This window comes from Hemicordylus capensis, chromosome 3 (assembly GCF_027244095.1).
Source record: "Hemicordylus capensis ecotype Gifberg chromosome 3, rHemCap1.1.pri, whole genome shotgun sequence".
In the NCBI taxonomy this organism is placed as follows: Eukaryota; Metazoa; Chordata; class Lepidosauria; order Squamata; family Cordylidae; genus Hemicordylus; species Hemicordylus capensis.
Genome location: NC_069659.1, coordinates 22676198 through 22694939, shown reverse-complemented (window position 1 = coordinate 22694939; position 18742 = coordinate 22676198).

The following is an 18742-nucleotide window of genomic DNA, read 5'->3' as shown; positions in this document are numbered from 1 at the left end:
GGCCTCTTGAGATGATCTTAATAGGCAGGAGGATTCATGACAATGGAGGCACTCGCTTAAATACCCTGGACTCAAGCAGTGTTCCCTGTAAGAGGAATTCCCAGATGTTGTTGACTAGAACTCCCATAATCCCCAGACAAAGGCCATTGCAGCTTGGTATTCTGGGAGTTGTAGTCAATGACATCTAGGAATCCTTCTTACAGGGATCACTGGACCCAAGCCATTCAGGGCTTTATAGGTAAAAAATCAGCATTTTGTATTTCACCCGGCAACTTATCAGCAGCCTGTGCAGAACTTTTAAAATCAGTGTTATATGATTGTCAGGCTCTCAGTATAGCCATCCGCATTCCGCTACCAAAGGAGTTTGAGGTGGAATCAGAGTTTTCAGCCAGGGGAGCTTTAGGCTTACAGGCAGGGCTTGTTCCATTCACCACCCTAGTGTTCCATTCACCCCACCCTAGTGTAGCTACCCCACAAGGCTCAGTCAAGCCCTCCTCCTGGACTGGCCACTCATCACTGGACAGTCCTCCCTTAAAAAGCTCCTGACAGCTGGGGCAAGTCTCATGAGATCTCGCTTTGAGATCTCGCAAGAGCTGCTCCCAATCCTGTGTAGCTACGCTGTCTGTTGATGGCGAGGCAACATCTCCTTGCCAGGTCCAGCATGAATGCCTCCAGTGGACATATTGATTTCTACTTCTTCTCCTGCCTGATAGGGTCCTCCCTGCAAGACCCAGGCTGGGGAAGGCCCAACATGAAGTTCGCTGCATTTACCCATGGTCATTGGCAGCACCTTGGGGATTACAACTGTCTCTCTGGGTTTTCCCAGAGACCAGTCTAGCTGCCTCATTCTACACCAACTGTAGTTTCTGGACTACACACAAAGGCAGCTCCATATAGAGTGCATTACAGTAGTAAAGCCTGAAGGTTACCAGCATAGGTGCTACTGTTTTACGGTCATTTTCTTCCAGAAATAGGCATAGCTGGCATATCAGCTGATGCTGATGAAAAGTGCCCTTGGACGTTGCCTCAACCTGAGAGACCAGAGAGAGCTTTGGATCTAGGAGCACTCCCAAGCTATGTGCTTGTTCTTTCCAGAGAAGTGTAACCCCATCCAGAACAGCCAGGTCTTCAATTTCAGATTGTTATCCCTCATCCATCCCATTACTGCCTCCAGGCATGCATTTAGGGAAGTTATGCCATTACCTGATGAAGTTGATAGGGAGAAATAGATTTGGGTGTCATGAGCAAATTGAAAACACCCTGCACCAAATCTCCTGATGATCTCTCCTAGCGATTACATGTAGATGTTAAACAACAACAACAAAACATTGGAGACAGTATGTAGCCTTGTGGAACTCCATACAGTAACTCTCACTTTGCAGAGCAACAGTCTCTAAGTGACACCATATGGAATCTGCCATAGAGTTAGGAATAGAACCACTGCAAAACAGTGCCATCCAATCCCAACTCCCTCAGGTGACCCAGAAGGATACCATATTCAATGATATTGAAAGTCGCCGAGAGATCCAAAAGGATCAGCAGAGTCACACACCCTCTGCCTGTACCCAATTGGAGATCATCCACTAGGCCGACAAAGGCAGTCTCAACCATAGCCTTCCCAAAAGCCAGTTTGAAATGGGTCTAGATAATCAGTTTCCTCCAAGACTGCCTGGAGCTGAGCGGCCACCATCCTTTCAATCATCTTGCCCAATCATTGAAGATTGGAGAAAGGTCTATGATTGGCTAATTCTGAAGGATCCAGTGCAGGTTTTTTCAAGTAAGGTCTAATAATAGCCTCAGGGCCAGGAGGCATCCTGCCCTCCCCCAGAGAAGCATTTATATTATGTACCAGACCTTCTCTGATAATATGATTACCAGATGAAATAAGCCAAGTTGGGGCAAGGATCAAGAGAACAGTTGGTAGCATGTATAGTCCAAAGCATCTTGTACACATCCTCAGGAGTCACAAAATGAAAGTAATCCAATCTGGTCCCATAAGAGGAGTTGCTTGAAACTTCCCTAGTACCCTTCAATAAATGTGGAATCCAGTTCACCCCAAATATGCAGGATTTTATCCACACAAAAAGTTTAATAAATGAATGAATAAATAAAATTAAAATATCACAACAGGTGATCAAAGAATCCAAATTTGAGTTCAAGGGGGAGGGGGCACATACTAGCCCTCTCACAACCCCAGACAACTCATCTGGATGTGAACTTGTGGAAGCAATGTGGGCGGAAAAGAACCGCTTCTTTGCCACCCGCATTGCCAGAGCATAGATCTTCAAATGTGCTCTGCTGTAATCTATCATATTTGTGTCAAGTCCTCCTTCACTTGCAAGTCCTCCTTCACTTGCTGCTTCAGCTCCTGTAATTCCTCCAAATACCACAGTACTAATTTTAAATCAGGTCAGAGAAGACGCTTAGGAGCAATTGTGTCAACTGCTCTAGTGAGTTCGTTATTCCATCTTTGCTCCAGAGCATCTACAGAATTATCGTCAAAGCCAGCTCAAAACCCTTCAAGGGCTTCATGGAATCATGTTGGATCCAATAACCTTCTCAGGTGGACCAGTAATAGGTCCTTCACCCCTGCAGAGGTGGGTTGTGGCTGCAAATCCTACCTTAACCAGATGGTTAACCAGATGAAATTATATCATAAATGCCTACAGAGCACTTTCTTAAGGTGATTAGGGAGTAACATGGAAGTGAATATTTGGCCTTCCACTGCTGGACCAAAATTTGCGTTCTTTCTAGAATAGTAATGAAAGATACCTGAACCATCAGGTACTCATCCCCTGAAATAGTCTCTGCCACATATTCTATCTCCTTCTTTCATCTGATGAACCAGACTATGTCCAAAAGGATGGCATATTCTCTTCACATTCTTCCACCTTTCCTTTCTTTCTTCCTTCCTTTCTTCCTTTCCCCCAATTTTCCTTTTTAACCAATCATAAAAAATGTCATGCATCATACAGTTAGCTTGATGTATATTAATGACTATTAATATTTGTTATATTTGTTATATTATATTTGTTATATTATATTTGAATTATTTGTTATTGTTTGTTACTGGAAAACCAATAAAATATGAATTGCCCTCTGGTAATATATATTTTAATGATATATATTGATATGTATCATTATATAGCATTACGTATATAATGATATCTTGTTTAAATATAAAATGCTATCCAGCTTTTATTAATATCTAGTTTTAGTTTTAATTTTAATGTGCTCTAATCTGGTTTAAATGTTTTTAAATTGTTCTACTATGGCTGGGTTCAGATGTAACACAAAATTGGAGGTCCCTTCACCTCCAGTTTCGCTAACCGAACATCCGAACATGGCAAACTGCAGTTGAACAAAGAAAAGAACCCGCTGTTTCCCTCCCCAAGCTCCATTTGTTACCTTCAGTTCTCTCTAAGTTTCTTTGTCCCAACCTCCAGTTTGGCAGGGCCAGCGTTACATCCAAATGCTTGAGCCACTGCTAGCCTTGTCCCAAACTGGAGTTGAGGGAAGAAGCTCCTCCCACACTCCGGCTGCTATTGGCTTAGCAGGCTATCCTCCAGGAAAGAAGGAAGGGCGCACAGGCAGCAACCCTGCCTCTCTGCACTCTCGCTGACTGAAGAGAGGCCTGTCTCTCGAATGTATGAATGTAGACAGGAGAGCAGGGATAGGGGGTGTGCAAATGCGGGTCCAATTCCATGTTACACATAGTGTATGCATTTTTTATTTTAATGTAAACCACCCTAAGCCACTTTAGGAAGGGCAGTATATAAATGTAATAGATAGATAGATAGATAGATAGATGTCAGACAGACCAGTCATCTAGACCAGGGATTCTCAACGTTGGGTCCTCAGATGTTTTTTGACTTCAACTCCCATAATCCCCAACCAAAGGCCACTGGGACTGGGGATTATGGGAGTTGGTCCAAAAACATCTGGAGACCCAACGTTGAGAATCCCTGATCTAGACAGCAATTGAATGGGCACAAATTGGATATTAAGACCAAAAGTACAACGAAGCCTATTGGTGAGCATTTTAACCTCTCTGGACATAAGATAACAATCAATCATCAATCATCTTTATTAAGGTCCAAGACCAGCATAACATAAGATAACAGACTTAAGAAGATACAAACAGGGAAACAGGAAATAGTAGAACAAGAATTTATAGTAACATATGACTGCATCACTCTCTCTTTGAATAGTGATTATGAGTTTTATGCACATCATAGAGACACATAGCTGGTAATCTCTCTCCTTTGTTACCGCGTATGTGTAAAACCATTGTTGATGTCTCATTAAATATATATGGAATGTTTATCACTATCTGCTGTAACTGAACTTGCTTTCACCCTGTATCTGAGGAACTGAGTTACAAACCACAAAAACTCATGCATTAAAATATTAGTCTTGTATTGACCAAACAAAGAATAAGGCAATATCTTTAAGACTAGGCCACAAATTCTGGCTCAGAATGTTGAGAGTTGTAGTTCAGCAACAGTTGGAGAGACAAGGTTTCCTACTCCTGCTCTTAAAGATATTGCCTTATTCTTTGTGTGATCAAAACAAGATTATGGGGAAAATGTGGTATATTCTTAGGGTATATAGCTGCTGATTTACAACAATGTACAGCAACAATGTTCACTCCTTATGAAAAGCAGAAAAGAGAGACATAGAGATATCTAGGCAAAGATATCAGCTGGTACAGGTACATTTGGTTGGTTTATTTAGAGGACTTCACTTCTGAGAATCAAGAGGAGGCAAACATTAGCCATTTTACAAAGTTTTATGTGCCACTGTAACACTAAATCATACCAATCTGCTTTCAGGTTATGCTTTAAAACTGTGTGTGTAAGCCTGCAGGGAAGAAACAATTGACTCAAAACAATCAAGTTGCATTGCCAATTAGTCTTTATAAAAAATACCTGAAGTTTACTGTACAGTAGTGAGCAAATAATGATGCACCCATACGATGCACAAGGCAATGCTGGCATTCCTGATTGACCAGCATTGCTGCACAGGTACAAGCCAGCTCCAGCGATGTTATGCAAGGGCACAGTTGCACAACTACATAAAACAGCACACTTGTTGTGCAGTGGAACTACATTGGAAGCAATGGCTCACATGCTGTGCAGCAAGGCACCAATCTAAGCAACAGGTGTTCTTGCTGCTTCTGAACTCCTTTAAACCTTGACAGCGCAGCTTGTGAAAGGGAGAGGCTTTGTAGCTACTAAGGAGTATGTGATTGCACCCTCATTGCTATGCCCATTGGGAATGATGGGAGTAGCATTGGAAGTGAGATCATGCACTCCTTAAGAGCCACGGAACCTCCCCATCTTCACAAGTCATGCCAGTGGGGTTTTCACTTACCACGGAAGCAGAGGATGTGCCTACCTCTTAGGTAGGTCGTTTGCTGCGCAGTATGTGAGCCAATCTATGCAGTGCTGTGCAAGTGTGGGCTTGCTGCTTGTTTGTAGTTAGGCAACTGTGCTATTGTGCAACACTACCGGGCCTTGTATCCATGTGCACAGCAGTGTCAGCCAATCAGATATGGCAGTATTACCTTGCACATCATGGGAGCCCCTGTTCCTAAGCAAGAAGTCTAAACATTGCTCTCTGCTGATCAGCAGCTTTACATAGAGAAGGATGGATAGATTTCTTTATCCACATTCATATCCTGCTCTTCCTCCAAGGAGCCCAGAGCAGTGTACATGGGTATATTTATACCCAAAACAACTCTGTGAGGTAGGTTAGACAGACATAAGTAACTGTTCCAAAATCACCCTGTTAGTTTCATGGCTGAACAAGGATTTGAACTCGGTTCTCCCCAGTCCTAGTCCTTGGTTCTCCCATACTAACTGCCCGAAGAGACACATTTTAAAAGTGGTGATTCTTTTTATTGAGAAGGGGGAGAGCAACCGGCCCTAACCATCCCCAGCACAGCATCCCTCCAGTGACTGTTGCTGGTATCTATCTGATGTTTCTTTTTTAGATTGTGAGCCCTTTGGGGACAGGGAGCCCCATATATATATATATATATATATATATATATATATATATATATATATATATATATACACTAAGATCGTACGTGGCAAGCCCCAGCCCCATTGCAGCACAAACCAATGAAAATGTGGGGGCGGGGCTTTCATGCACAACTTGGCGGGCCCATGGAAGGAGCTTTCACTGCTATCTTCACTGCCTGCGTCCCATCATTGCCTGTCCTCTCCGCCGCCATGGGGTAACTTAAGGCGGGAGGGAGGTGAGACAGAGGGACAAGCAGGGGGGAAGCAATGGACAAGCTGAGGGAGCAACAGCCGAGTGGAGAGCAGTGTGGAGAGCAACTGCCAAGTTGGAGCGAGGGGGAGGAATGGGTGGCAAGCAGGAGGGAGGGCAAAGGGCGGGTGGAGGAGGAATGGGTTAGTGCCTAGTGGGCAGAGGGAAGCAACTGCCGAGTGGCAAGCTGGAGGAGAGTAAAGGGCAAGTGCGGGGAGGAACAGGCAAGCGAAGTCTCCGTGGGGCATGCTGAGCTGGGGGATAGGCTGAGTGAGGGAGCCTTCTGCCTCCCCTCCAAGTCTCTCGGGTGGGAAAGGCCATGTGAGGGCGTGGGAAGGCCAAGGTTATGAGTGCACAGATGCTCTGTGCGGGTTCAGCTTGTTGGATTTATTTATTTATACCTATGTAAACTGCTTTGGGAACTTTTGTTGAAAAGCAGTATATAAATATTCATTTAAAAGAACATAACCAAAAAACCACTCGAACCACTACAACATAGGAACATAGGAAGCTGCCATATCTGAGTCAGACCATTGGTCAATCTAGGTCAGTATTGTCTTCACAGACTGGCAGCGGCTTCTCTAAGGTTTCAGGCAGGAATCTCTCTTGGCCCTATCTTGGAGAAGCCAAGGAGGGAACTTGAAACCTTCTGCTCTTCCCAGAGCGGCTCCATCCCTTGAGGGGAATATCTTTCAGTGCTCACACTTCTAGTCTCCCATTCAAATGCAACCAAGGTGGACCCTGCTTAGCTAAGGGGACAAGTCATGCTTGCTACCACAAGACCAGCTCTCCAGCTCAACATGCTGGCTCTTGATTACATTTATATCCCATCTTTCCTCCATGGAGCTCAAGGCAGTGATGTGGTTCTTCTCGCCTTCCCTATTTTCTCCTCACAACATTCCTGAGAGGTAAGTAAAACTGAGAGGTGACTAACCAAGCTCACCCAGTGAGCTACATGGCTGAGAGGATTTGAACCGGAGTCTCCCCACTCTTGGTATGACTCTCTAACCACTATATCACATTGTGCAGGAGTTCTCAACTATTTAACTAGCTGGGTTGTACTTTTAAGGGAACAGTCCCATTTCATGCTGCTTTCTTCAACTTAGTGTATGAAATACGTTTTCGGCTTTTTCACAGTAATAGCTTCTGCCAGAAGAGCTGGAATAACTCCTTTTTAGCAAAAGGTATCCTCAGCTATAGTAACGTTGATTACACAGACACCAGGATCTTGTTTGCTTGACCCAGACTCCAAGTTCAGCATCTTATAAGCCTTTTTCTGACAGCAAAACTAGAAAACATGGCTTTTGTTCAAACCCAGGAAAGCCATGTCAGAAGGTCACAGGCCTTTGACATATAGTATAAGATGAATATAAGGCAAAGGGATATAAATCCAGAAGTGCAGGCTACTGCCTGTAAAAGCTCGTGCCACAATAAACCAGCTCAAGTCTAGAAGATCTGAAAGCATTTCATAGTTGAAATGTAATGGAATTTTGTATCTGACAGCATGTGATAGATGACATGCAATGGTATTTAATATTTGGCAGTTGACAGCTTATGAGGTTTCACAGTTTGTGATGCCTGCATAACCAGTCAAGATATGCCAGCAAGTCTAAAGGACTCAGCTCTCAAATGTTCTGACAAAATTTCACATTCACATTGAATTTGGCATTCAAAATGTGAATGCCAACCACCATCCACCACCACCACCACTCCACTGCTCCTTCCTAGGAGCCAGGGCCTGCCACCAATGTACTTGTAAAGTGGAATCTTCAACAGATTCCCCTTCACAAGTATTAGCCACTGAACTGCCAAATCGGTTCGATCAATTGGACCAGACCAGATGGTTGGTTCTACCGAATCAGTTTGGCAGCACACGGTTCGGCTCGAATTCTATTCAAATTCAAGACAAACAGTGGTTTGTGCACGCCCCTGATGACGGATGGACAAAAGGCTGTGCTACACAGTTCACAGCTCCCACATGATCACTCTCCCCTCTTCCCGCTTTGATCTTTGCAAACATATGACGAGGTGGCCCAAAGCATTGTGATGCCTTGGGCAAGATGCCGAATGCTGCCTTGGCCTCATGTCCCTGGTAGGGGCCAGTCCCCTTTCAGAATTGATCCTTGCAAGCGTTGAAAGTAGCATAGGGTGCTGGGGAGGAGGGGAGGTTGCTGGCAGCCTTCTCCTCTCTCTTTGTGCTTCTTGTACACCCTGTAAGGAGTGTGCTAGAACCCTAGCTCAGTGGAAGAGCATTTGCTTTGCATGAAGATGGCCCCAGGTAGGTCCAGTCCCTGAAATCCCCAGGTAGGGCTGGGAGAGACTCCTGCCTGAAGCCTTGGAGATCCACTGCCACTCAGAGTAGATGATACTGAGCTGTATGATTCAAGGGTCTGACTCATTATAAGGAAGCTTCCTATGTGCTCCTTCCAAAGCTTGCAAAGTCAGATAGGTTCTAAAAAGCTGCTCTGATGGTGGCAGCATCTTGCAAGCACCCCAGCCATCTGCCCCCTGAGATGGCTGCTTCACCTTGCCTCATGAAAGGGACGCCTCTGGTTGCCTCTATTGGATGGGGAACATAAGAACAGCCCTACTGGATCAGGTTCAAGCCTTATGTAGTCAGCATGCTACTTCCCACAGTGGCCCACCAGATGCCTCTGGGAAGCTCACATGCAAGAACTGAGGGCATGCCCTCTCTTCAGCTGTTGCTCCCCACAACTGCTATTTAGAGGCATCTTGCCTCTAAATACCAGAATTTGCCTTTTGAAGCCTCCCCTATTCAAAGTTTTTTGGCATCTCTACCTGAAATGTGTGCCGTCGAGTTGGTGTCGACTCCTGGCGACCACAGAGCCCTGTGGTTGTCTTTGGTAGAATACAGGAGGGGTTTACCATTGCCCTCTCCACCTCCACCTCCAGCACAGTACCTCCAGTGACTGTTGCTGATGTCTATCTTGTGGGGTTTTTTAGAATGTGAGCCCTTTGGGGACAGGGAGCCATCTTATTTATTTATTATCTCTCTGCGTAAACCGCCTTGAGCCATTTTTGGAAGGGCGGTATAGAAATCGAATTCATCATCATCATCATCATCATCATCATCATCATCATCATCATCATCATCATCTCCATGCAGTATGAGATGATGCCTTTCAGCATCTTCATGCACAGTGGGGAAATGGTTTGACAACCAAGCCAGTGGTTGCCGGTTCGAATCCCCTCTGGTATGTTTCCCAGACTACTGGAAACACCTTTATTGGGCAACAGCGATATAGGAAGATACTAAAAGGCATCATCTCATACAGTGCTGGAGATGGCAATGGTAAATCCCTCCTGTATTCTACCAAAGAAAAACCACAGGGCTCTGCGGTCGCTGACTCAATGGCACGCTTTACTTTACCTGAAATGGTGTCCTCATTTTCCTCAATGTAAGGCTGCCCCTGCATCAGTCTAAACCTTCATTCATGTTTTCAAACAATCTGGGATCAGGACTGACTGATTGGAAAGCTGATTACCATTCTCTTGTTCTTTGGAATTAAGGTTTTACTTGTGCGTTCATAAATAATTAATTTCATCAGCCCAATGTACAAATAATGAATATGCACCTTTGCATTTTTTTTAAAAAAAGCATCGAGATTTTGTTGTTGTTCTTGGGGAAGGGGTTTTTATTTTGTTTTCAATTGCTTTACCCAAAATGCAGGTTTTATTTTTCATTTCAGAGTGTTTCTTGTTGCCTTTCTGTGATTTGACGGAGGAAACGAAAACACAATTGCCTTCAAAAAAAAATTGAACAGACATAATTTCTGCTAAATACACAAGTGTATTTATCTAGCATGAGCTCTGGGAAATGAGTGATCTTTATGCTAATCAACGGTAATGATTCCTCCCAATCAGCTTTATCTTAATGTAGTTCTTGCCATTACTGGTGATGAAATTCATACCAGTTGACCTGTAATAAAAGGCAATTACATTAGCCACCTAATCACAGCCTTTGTGGAACAGCACAGCACATTTTGAAATGAAAAACCTTTCAAGAGCGAGCCTGTATAACTTAAGCAAACACCATAAAACATATTTATTACTTAGCAGGGGAAACCATAACACAGTACGACCACCGTAAACAATGGAACAGAACTGTTCATTTAAGAACAAAAGTGGCCTGGTAGTTGCCTGGTGATTTGATCCGTTCGGCTATATTTGAACATGTGTTTGATTGGGGCATTTTCTGCGTCCACGTCTGTGTGATTTTGAACACTATTCCCCTCTGACATGACAACTAACGGATCAACGTGATTAGAAAGGTCTGCGAGGCAGCTGCTGGATGACTTTTATATAAGAGTTCCCTCCAGGCAATGCTGTCAAGGGTAATTTAAGGTTAAGCACTCTGCTTCATTGACTAAGCTGGCCCCATGTCGTATTTAGCTTTCTCATAGCCCTCCCGCCCAAAAAACAATCCTGTTAGCATCTTCTCCACCTCTCAGAGGTCAGCATGAGAGTAGAGGCAGGCTGCTTTAGTCACAGTAGCGGCTGATGTGGGCACCGCCGGGGTGGGGCAGCGGCAAGAGACACCTTTAAGTGTCAATTAATAGGTGCTTATCGCCACACCTGAATGGTGCTCCGAGCTGCAGCCCACCACCCAGTGCACCACCTCCGCGGAGCCAATCCCCTGCCGGCGGCCAGGTGAGTGGAGGAGGTGATCCCCTGCTGCTGGGGGGGGGGGTCCTGGGTGGTGTGCTGCAGCTCGGAGCAACGTTCAAGTGCAGTGGTAGTGGAGGTAAGCACCTATTACTTGTATTTATTTATTTGACAAATTTCTATACCACCCAAAAACTTACAACTTAAATTTACACTTAAAGGGGCCTCTTGCTGACCCCCTTCCCCGGCGACACCCACACTGGCTGCTACTGCTTATTCACACACACCCCTCGGGGACATATTTTTGGGTGATGTAGAGGGCTTCCAAGGGAAGGGGGTGGGTTGAAATCCTGGCACACACACACACTAGTAACGGTAGTGTTAGGACTCTGCAGGAGCACTGGGGCTCCACCTGGTTGCACCAGTACTTTGCTAGGCAGGAGGTTAGCCAATATCCAGTCCTGTTTCACAGGTCCATGACTAAACAGAGGGCAGGGCAGAGCTGACCACCTTCCCTCTCTACATAGGCCAAGTGTACAAATATCTGATCATGCTGTTTACAAGTAAGGCATAATGTAACAGCCCGGTGAGGAATAATGCTGAGCAAAGTGAAGGAAATCAAGGGGACACGGGACTGCTTGCTAAGAGAATGGCTCGGTCATTGTACCAATAATGTGTTTGAATCCAAATCTGCATGGCCATGCTGTGATCATTTTGCCAGTGTTTTCTCACTCCGCGCAGAGGGTGAATGCTAAAGAGAATCTTAGAAAGAGGGAAAATGGGAAATTGAGGGATGCTTGGCTTATAATTTTTAGTTTTCAACTCCACTCTCTGGCTCCTTCCTTCCAGTCGTTCTGTCATGTGGCTGCGTTTGTGGCTGCGTCTGTGCAATTCTTGCATGTTGCGGAAGAGTAGTCTTGCACAACTGCGCAGACGCTCCATTACAAGGCTGATAGAGCATTGCACACTATGTCAGCCTCTGACTCCTTAGTCTCAGCATCTTGTCAGTTGTCTTAAATCTGAGTTAAATCCCCATGGCCCCAGAGAAAGATCAGCCAGTCAGTATGGTCCTTTCCAACACCTGTTCCTAATGGAATGACAACACTAGCAAAGAGAAACAGTCACATACTAAGGCTAACCTGTGTGATGCCTCTCAACAGGAAGTGTATGAGTGTAAGGCATGGGGGCAGGATTGCCTGCTAACTGAGCCAAGAGGCACCTCTCAAAGTGGTAACTCTCTTTTATTCTATGTAGCAGGGGTAGGGGCTGTCCCTATCCAACCCCAGCACAGCTTTTTTCCAGTGGCTGTTGCTGGTGTTTACCTTGTGGGTTTTTTTTTTAAGATTGTGAGCCCTTTGGGGGCAGGAAACCTTCGTATTCCCTTTTCTGTCTCTCCTCTATGTTCACTTTGTGGAACTCTTTTGGTTAAAAAGTAGTATATAAGTATTTACGATAATAACAATAACAATCATCATCATCTTGAACAAGTCAGGCTCTGGTCTCGTATCTCTTATGCCACCAATGCTCAGGTTCCACTGCAGTTCGGGCAGACTCAGGTCGCTCTCATCACAGAACCAGAGTTCCCTGCATTCAGACATACAGGTTTGGCAAACTCTGGCCGCTTTAACTTTGGTTCTAGGTTACATGCCAATGCGGCCTATGGCTATCACATTGAAGGAATTTTGCCAAAGTGTCCCCCCACCTGAAAACTAGTGAAGATCTGTTTCTTAAAGCATAGGCCTATTCCTCCTATGACATGCCCACATGTGTGAAATGAGTAACACCAGGGCTGTCCTTAGAGAGCCCTGGTGGGGTGCGGGGCCCAGGCCAAATCAGCCAGTGTGGTGGCCCTCTTCTAGTTAATTCTAATGAGAGTTAAAAGAGCAGGGCCTGGGGTGGTCACCCTGCTCCCCATGCCTTAAGGACAGCCCTGAGTAACACCTCATGTATCTCCTCATTGGTCATTACGTTACACTAATTTGCAGAACAGCCTTTCTGCCAGATTATGGTGATACAGGAGAAAGTATTTCGTATACCTGTGAGAACCAGAAAACTAGTTTTATATTTTTAAAAAAATATTTTCTACTTACAGAAATATTTTTAATTGATCTGCATCCTGCTAAGAAAATTGATATGAGTGTGTATGTATGCATAGCACTTCCGTGCTAGCTAGAAATCTGCTAGCATAGAAGGCCAATTGTTCACCCAGATGTACAAGTGAAAACCATAATTACAGGATTTTTAAAAAAAAAGTTGATGTAACCGCCCTCATTTCCCATTGCTGAAGACTGAGATGAAAAGTGCAGGATGCGAAGTGTCACATCATATTATTTTACATATTCAGGGGCTGAACCCCTTTCACAGGACATTGGCTCTGTGGCTAAGCTCGGGTGAATCCTGGCTCAAATTTTAAGTCCTGAGCTTTGTAAGATAAAAGACTGCAGAAATTATCCTTTCAAATGGATGCTTTTAGTCCTTTGACCTTGTAGAAGAAAGAGGGCTTGGCATCTCTACCATTTCTCTTCTTCTTTCCCAGAACATAGCTAATGAACTGTTCCTGGACTCCATATTATATATTTACCCATTTACTGACTTGATTTTTTTTAAAAGCCCACTTTTTAGACCTCAGCAGAGGCACTCTTGGCTGCAGACCTTGGGGCCCTGGTCCATGGCCTCCCAGGTCCGGGGAGGGGGGAAGCTCCAAATGACCAAGGGGGCTCCTGCTGCCACCCTGCGCCCTGCTCTACCACTGCCCCACCATGCCGAACTGCAGATTTTTAATATAATTTAACTTCCATGTGCGCAGCCAGGTGGTGATGGGTGAGCCAAGCAGGCCTCCTGCCCCCCACCCCACCCATGGTAGCAGCAGTGGCGGCGGCAGTGGAGCGGCTGCTGGGCCTGTCCATCCGGCCAGAGGCCCTTGAAAATGGTGAGGTGCTCCTGCACAGTTCGAATAAATCACTACAAGCCCACTCCACCCGCCACCATGGAGGGGGCAGGAGGCCTGCTCGGCTCACCCCCCAGCCATGCACATGGCAGCTAAAATTACAGAAAAGCTGTGGTTTGGCATGGTGGGGCCTTGCAGTGGCAAGGAAGTCATCACAGCAGCAGGGGGACTTGAGATGCCGGGGGGGCCTCGAGGCTGGGGTGGTCCAGGCACCCAAATCACCTAGGTGCGCCACTGGTCCTCAGTGTAACAGCTGGCCAAAGCTCTCCAGCATTCCAGAGAACATGCTTGAAATAAGCATTACTTCAAAATGAGAATGTTTTCCTCTTGGAGGCATATTCAGATCAAGGTCAGCGACTACACTTTGGAGGTTCACAGTTCATTGGGGAAATCAGCAGCCTGGCTTGCTGCAGCTGGAGCTTATGTTAAATCATGCTGGCATCTGTGCACATTTGACGGCACCAAAAAATTATTGTTCTCAACAATGCCCCCTGGTCGATGTGGTCACCTTCCAGGGAACTGATTCGAAAAAAGCAGGCCTGTTAAATGAGAGAGCCTGGCTGAAAAGAACTGAGTTATAGGGGAAATGTGTACTGAAAAAGTAAAAACAATGGGCAGTCGTGGTGTTATTGGCTGGCACTTTTCATTGCATTGGATTCGGACCAATATTAGCAATAGCAATAGCAATAGCAATAGCACTTACATTTATATACCGCTCTATAGCCAGAGCTCTCTAAGCGGTTTACAATGATTTAGCATATTGCCCCCAACATTCTGGGTACTCATTTTACCAACCTCGGAAGGATGGAAGGCTGAGTCAACCTTGAGCCCCTGGTCAGGATTGAACTTGTAACCTTCTGGTTACAGGGCAGCAGTTTTACCACTGCGCCTCCAGGGGCTCTATATTCATATTCATGGGATATGGTTATAAAGCCATGAAGTTTTTCATCAGTCATAGCACTCCAGTCTTTACTGAATTCTCTGGCCACTCCAGCTTATGAGAGCTGTTATCACAATTGCCCTAGAAATCCCCCAATTGCAAATTTCCACTGGCTACTGGAGCCCCAGAAGAGGCACAGATGGCCAAAATGACAACAGAGTTCTACCTGCAATCTGGTGAAGTGTTGGGGCCACAGAGATCCAAGAGTTATTTTTTAAAAAATGGTTGTACTTCTACAGTTGTGCAGAAAATGTTGTAAATGAGTGGATAGAGCGGGCAGTGTCTAAAGCAGGGGTGGGCAAACTTGTCAAACTACAACTCCTATCATCAACTCCATCACCCAGATGCGAGTTGCAGTTTGCCCACCCCTGGCCTAAATCTTGAATGCCAGGAGAAAATGTTGCCAGACAGCCATGGTTTGGGTTAGCAGACAGAGCACCTCTCTCAATCCACTCTAAGGATGTGCAAAAAATTTCGGGCACAGAACGATCTGTGCCCGAAACAAACAATTTTGGGTGATTCGGGGCTGAGCCGAATCACCCCCAATGTCCCCCGATATTTTTTGGGCACGAGCCGAATCACCCGAATTTCGGGCATGAAAAATTCGGGTGATTCGGTTCATGGTTGATTTTGGGCGATTTTTTAAAGTTTTAGTGACTTTGGGGCAGTTCGGGGGCATAGCATGGGATCTGGGCAAAAGTAGTGGGGTAGGGTGGTAGTGCCTAATGGGTGCAGGCTACCACCCCAATTTCAGGGGGATTGGACAAAGGGCTGATTTTTGGTAAATTTCTGAAAATTTCATGTCTTTGGGGCAGATTGGGGCATATTGGGGCAGAAAGTGGGGCCTGGGGCAGAATAGTGGGGTGGGGTGGTAGTGCCTAATGGGTGGAGGCTACCACCCCAATTTCAGGGGGATTGGGCAGTGGGCTGATTTTTTGAGAATTTTTGAAGTTTGGGTGTCTTTGGGGGCAGATTGGGGGCAGAAAGTGGATCTGCCCCAAAGGAGTGGGGTGGGCTGGTAGATAGTGCCTAATGGGTGGAGGCTACCACCCATCCCCAATTTAAGAGTGATTGGGCAGAGGGGTGAATTATGGTGAATTTATTTGTATGAGGTTTGTCTTCATAAGGTGTAGTGTGCTAAATTGATTACTTCCTCATATTATTCATAGTAAAGGAAAGTGTGAAAAAGTGAAAGTGGGGTCATGAGAGTTGTTTAATTGAAAAATATCTCATTTGCTATGATAGAATGAGAATTCACACCTTTTCTGAGGTGTGAATTCTCATTCTATCATAGCAAATGAGATATTTTTCAATTAAACAACTCTCATGACCCCACTTTCACTTTTTCACACTTTCCTTTACTATGAATAATATGAGGAAGTAATCAATTTAGCACACTACACCTTATGAAGACAAACCTCATACAAATAAATTCACCATAATTCACCCCTCTGCCCAATCACTCTTAAATTGGGGATGGGTGGTAGCCTCCACCCATTAGGCACTATCTACCAGCCCACCCCACTCCTTTGGGGCAGATCCACTTTCTGCCCCCAATCTGCCCCCAAAGACACCCAAACTTCAAAAATTCTCAAAAAATCAGCCCACTGCCCAATCCCCCTGAAATTGGGGTGGTAGCCTCCACCCATTAGGCACTACCACTCCACCCCACTATTTTGGGGCAGATCCACTTTCAGCCCCCAAACTGCCCCAAAGTCACTAAAACTTCAAAAATTCTCAAAAAATCAGCCCTTTGTCCAAACCCCCTGAAATTGGGGTGGTAGCCTCCACCCATTAGGCACTACCACCCCACCCCACTATTCTGCCCCAGGCCCCACTTTCTGCCCCAATATGCCCCAATCTGCCCCAAAGACATGAAATTTTCAGAAATTTACCAAAAGTCAGCCCTTTGCCCAATCCCCCTGAAATTGGGGTGGTATCCTGCACCCATTAGGCACTACCACCCCACCCCACTACTTTTGCCCAGATCCCATGCTATGCCCCCGAACTGCCCCAAAGTCTCTAAAACTTTAAAAATTCACCAAAAATCAGGATTTTGCCCAATCCCCCTGAAATTGGGGTGGTAGACTCTATCCATTGCGCACTACCACCCCACCCCAAAATTTTGCCCCTGGGCCCCTTTTTACCCCCCGAATCTATTCAGATTCAGATTCAGATTAAATCCGAATCCGAACCGAATCAAGGGTGATTCGGGTGACCCAGATTCGGGCACAAAACAGAACAGGGGTGATTCGGTTTGGGTCCGAGCCGAATCACCCGAAATCTCAAATTGCACACCCCTAATCCACTCCCAGCATGGGACTATGAGATCGTATTTCCCTTAAACATTTTACCTTGCTCTTTGGCAAAAATTGGTCATTATGCAGCAGACCGAGCTTGGAAGCGTGCCTTCAGGTTAAAGAGACAACAAACTGAAAAGGGATGTGCCCGCCCCTCCTCTGTCAGAGGCGGGTTAGCAAGTAGACATGCCAAAGCAAATTGTTTGGAAGGAGATCCTCCTACTTAGAGAAAAGCATTTGGACTGCCTCTTAGCAGAGAGCGCCGAAATGGCTATTTCCCATCCCATTAAAATTGATTGATTGACTAGCAAGGATAAGGAAGAGATGCTCATAAATGAATAAAAGATGTGTATATCTGTACATCTGGAGACATCGTGGTCTCTGAGACTGTAAACAAGCATAGCCCATTCACCTCACACAGCCATATTTGCATAGCTTGCTCTTGCCTTTGTCCCAGAAGTACCCACCTAAAGTGACTAAGTCCATGCAGCAATGGATTCTGTTGTTTTGCACAGCATCACGTTGCCCTCCAGGGTGGGATAGCCACCTGAGTGAGTCAATAGTTGCCTCAGGACATTTTTTTGACCCCAGCCAGGCCACCATGACCTCAGACTTTGTTTGGATCTTGCAATCCTATGGTCTCTCACATGCTGTGAGCTATCGTTGCTGCTCCCTCACTCTTTGTCCCCACTTCTGCCCCCCACTTTGCTGCAGAAAGAGGCCCAAGTGCCTGACCACCGCACAACCTAACACGTCCAGGAAGGATAGGTAATACTACCTTCTCCAGCCATCTATCTCTACATCTCCTTGCCTCTTTCTCCACTTCCCTCTCTGCTCTTCAGGCACTTGGCATTGCAAACCTCTAAGCAGGCTCTGATTTGGAACTCAAGCCAAATCACTACAAGCCTCTAACCAAGACTCTCATTTAGAACCTTAGCTAAATTATTGAATTGTCTGACTAAACTCTCTTTTTGCCTTCTGTGATCCCCATTTTTACCCTTAATAAGATTTTGAACTGTACCTACGTCTCCTCATCCTTTCCAAATACACCAAACTAAAAGCATAGTTATGGAAACAGAAGCCAAAATCATCAAAGCTGTCTCTATATCCCCAAGCCCATCCAGCTGGCTAGCAGGAGGAGGAGAACTGTGTTCACAGGAATCACTTTGGGAAATGACCAATGAATGGAAAATATGATCAGAGGTGGTCTGAGAATTTGATTGAGGAACATCAAAATGTGAATTGTCCCTTCCCCATGCACTAGAAAAATCTGCCCCATTTTTACTTGGGTCTAGCTTGGGTCAATAAATTGTTGCTGGGAATGATGGGAATTGTAGTTCAACAACAGCTGTGAGGCCAAGTTTGCCCACCCTTGGTCTAACCTGCTTCAAGCTCAGCCTGACTCCAAATGGTGTTCACCTTCTGCCCAGGCACTCTCCAGACATCCATGATAGTCCTCCCACCTTCCCCAAGTGAAAAAAGCTTGCGGGGGGGGGGGGCTTCTATTGGTATGGGGCCATAGCCCAGTGGTAGAGCATCTGTTCTGCATACAGAAGGTCCCAGGTTCAATCCCTGGCAGCATTTCCAGGTAGGTCTGGGAAAGACTCCTGCCTGAAATCTTGGAGAACTGTATCCAGTCAGAGCAGA